This window comes from Zea mays, chromosome 10, assembly GCF_902167145.1.
Source record: "Zea mays cultivar B73 chromosome 10, Zm-B73-REFERENCE-NAM-5.0, whole genome shotgun sequence".
In the NCBI taxonomy this organism is placed as follows: Eukaryota; Viridiplantae; Streptophyta; class Magnoliopsida; order Poales; family Poaceae; genus Zea; species Zea mays.
The window spans coordinates 7,009,590-7,013,309 of record NC_050105.1 but is presented as its reverse complement, the minus strand read 5'-3'; the positions used below and the strand labels follow the sequence as shown (position 1 = coordinate 7,013,309).

Here is a 3,720-nt window from a genome sequence, read left to right as displayed (position 1 = left end):
TAGACAATTGAGAATTAATACTTCCAAACAAATAAACTTCATCATAGAATTCAATGATTAACATAATTAAAACTTATGCATACTCAATGTCAGGGAATAGGATGCAACCCAAACGGTAGCAACCACCACTGTATTTACTTGCCTTTACCGGAAGTTCGGGCAAATCCCTAAGTACGATCCGGAAGTCCACCACCTGTTTTTGACACACAACTTAGTGCACCAATTTCACATAATCAGGCTCATAAACGACGCCACACCTACGCACAAACTCAAACCCCGCCGCGGGTTACATCTCTCCCCACACCCACCAAACTGCAGCGGCGCTGCTTAATAATTTCATAACTTTAAAATTATGACAGCAGTGGTAACAAACAAAAACTCCAGAGGCATCTACATGAAATTCCCCACAAGTTTTGTATACAATTTATAATTAAATTCCAACATCTAATTAGCCCAAAACAGTCCACAAGATGAACCCTGTAATCTGTTTTTTTGTCTTTTGGACAGCGACATACCCGGATTCAAACAGCGATATCTTTTAAAATATAATTCCAAATCAAGCACATAAGTACTTATTGGAAAGATAAGACAAAGCCCTACATTATTATCATACTGGTTAACACTAATTAACCACGAAAAATTCCTAGAAACTGCTAATACTACTGCTGTTCACCCACCTGAAAAATCTGTTTTTTTGGACAGCAACATAACCGGATTCAAACAACGATATCTCCTAAATTATAACTCCAAATCGAGCGCATAAGTACTCGTTGGAAAGGTATGACAAAGCTCTACATGATTCTCCCACTGATCCCTACTAATTGCCCACGAAAAATTCCCAGAAATCACTAGAACTACTGCTGTTCGTCCACCCACTAAATTTCTGGACAGCACCTCTACCAAATCGCATAGGTAAACATGTAACCAATTGGATTGCAGCACAAATACAACAAAATGATCACGAAAATCACCTTGGGTTCCTCCTTTCCTCCTTCTTTTCTTCCTTCTTCCTCCCTCCAAACTCCCATGGAAGACTCGCACCCACACGACGGACACCAAGCGGGGAGGCTCCACCTTGGAGAGGAAGAGGTGGGGGGGCTAGGGTTGAGGGGTGGCGCTGCAATCACTTGGGGAAGAAGGAGAGGGATTGGGGCGGCTGCAAGAGTGGAAGAGAGAGGGGAGGGGCGGCCAAAGGGGTGGGGGAGTGAGAGGGAGGGGGCGGCTAGGGTTTAGGGGGGAAACTAATGGGCTCCCCACCGCCGGATCGAGATCCACGGCCCAAACTCGCTCTCACGTCTGCTCCCGACCCCAACGCACAAATCCAACAAGTATTCTACTGTTTTATTGGTGAATGCTTCCTAAAAAACTCCAACCCCAACTACACATATCACGAAAGAAAAGGGAAAAATACATTTAACTTCTTTTCAGAAAATTGGGTATCACATCGAGCTCCCAAGTCTCTAGTGTGTGAATATGTGTGCGGTTATAAGTGCTATGTGCTTTGACTTGTGCTAGTGATGTGTGTGTGATTGCTTGTCCTCTAATTCAAATAAACAACGGACAAACAAATATATTTTTATTTAAATTTCAAATTAGAATTTCACAACAACCAAACATACATGAATACATGATCAATCGTGTTATTATTTGTAATAAAGTAGAGAATGTAATGATTACTGTAAATTAATAATAACAATAATAATAATAATAATAATAATAATAATAATAATTTTATGATGAATTTTAATCTTGAATACGATGCCTTTATTTATGGCCTCATTGAATTTTGAAAACAATTCAACCTATACATACAAATCAGGTTTTAGAAGCAAGGGATCGAACAAACTGAGGGAATACATTTCCGCATTGACATCTTAATTATAAAGATTATTTTGAGTTTTGACGTGTAAAACAAATTTAGAAAGTTTGTAAATTTGTAGAAGAAATAAAGAAACAGAAATACAAAGTTTGTAAAAGAAACAGCAAGCACACGTACGTACATGCATGGTTGTTTTGACGTCTAAAACAAATTTATAAAGTTTGTAAAAGAAAAGAAACAGAAATACAAACTCTGATCACGTACATACAGAAATTTACACGTACGTACATGCATGGTCGTGTACACAGCACACACATGCATGGTCTATCGGCATCTTTTCACGTAGAGACGCAAGATTCGACTCTGATCAATCACCATTTCAAGATATATCACCTATTTATCTTTTCACGTAGATAGATAGTAGATCGATCGAGTTTCACAGTTCAAAATTCTGTTGTCAAACTTATCTGGAAAAGGTGTATATAAACAACTAGCTAGCTAGCTAGCTACCTGCCTGTCCGTGCAAAACTATCACGCGCAGGCGCACATAGACGCAAGAAGCTAGCCGATCCACCATCATCACCTGCATCGTCCGGCCCCCACCGGCGACGAGAGAACCGTACGCTAGCCGGCCAGCCGATACACCATCACCACCTGGAGATCGGAGATCGGTGGCATATGGCCGCCAACGATCACGTCTTCCGGGCCACCAACGAGGCATCCGTCGCCCTCCTGCGCAGCCTCCGCGCCGGAACCGTCGACCAGAGATTCAAAGTCTTCATCCACCACGCGGACGTCTACACCGCTGCCCCTGAGGAGCTGGTCGCCGGCCTGGAGCCGGTGCCGGGCACCGACGTGACGGAGGACGGGTACAACAGACAGTGGTACATATACTGTCCAAAGCGATACAAGAACGGCGAGGGAAGGACCAGCGGGCACAGGCTGCGCGCGGTGGAGATCGCCGGGACGTGCTGGCACTCGGAGACTGGCCCGAAGTCCATGCAGGGCTTGCCCGGCGCCACGGTCTGCAGCCTATCCTACGGCCACAAGGAGAAGGAGGACGGGACGTCAGGTCGGCATCGCTTCCACCGAATGGGATGGAGGATGTTCGAGTACGACGACACCCAGGGCGGCGGCGGCGACCACGTGCTGTGCAAGGTGCACCGTTCGTCCTCGTCTCTGGCCAAGAACAAGTCGAAGGCCAAGAGGACGGCGACAGGCGATCACCCCGAGGCGCCGCCAACCAAGGTGATCCACGACGTGCAGGTCCAGATGCAGGACCCCGCCGGCGCCATCTTCACCTGTGCTTACCCGACGATGGATGATCCCCTGCTGATGGTCAGAGGCGAGGAGGCATCAGAGGCGGAGCACGGTGGTGACTTGGGCAAGTTCAACATCGGTGGCTTATTGCTCAACATCGACAATGTCGATTGGAAAACTTTGCTAGACAATGTCGATGGGGAGCAGCAGCAACAACAACCATGCACTGAGCCGGCCAAGCAGAGCAGCGTGCAGGTGCAGGTGGACCCCGCCGCCACTTTGATGCCCTCCAATGTTCATGGTCATGAACAAGGCAGGGATTCCATGATGGTCGGAGGCGAGGAAGAACAGCGTCGACGCATTGAGGAGCAGGTCAGCGTCGACGACTTGCTCGACGTCAACAATGTCGATTGGAAAGCTTTGCTAGATATGCTAGAAGACGATGAGGAGCAGGGGCTGCCGCTGCAGCAGCAGCCATGCGCTGAGCCGGCGGCCGAGCAGAGCTAGAGCAGCAGGATCGAGGACCCGGTCGTGCCACCCGTTTGAAAACACAATACGCTTCTCTGCTGATTGTAAACACTTTACAGGGACATTAAATATCATCTTGTCTTGAACCAAAGAAATATAATTATGCATGGTTG

General features: G+C 46.7%; 1 pseudogene; it reads right to left on the bottom strand.

Annotated features, from left to right (window-relative positions):
* Positions 1–2,851: 2,851 nt before the first annotated feature.
* Positions 2,852–3,385, bottom strand: LOC103640794 (uncharacterized; annotated as a pseudogene).
* Positions 3,386–3,720: the final 335 nt, after the last annotated feature.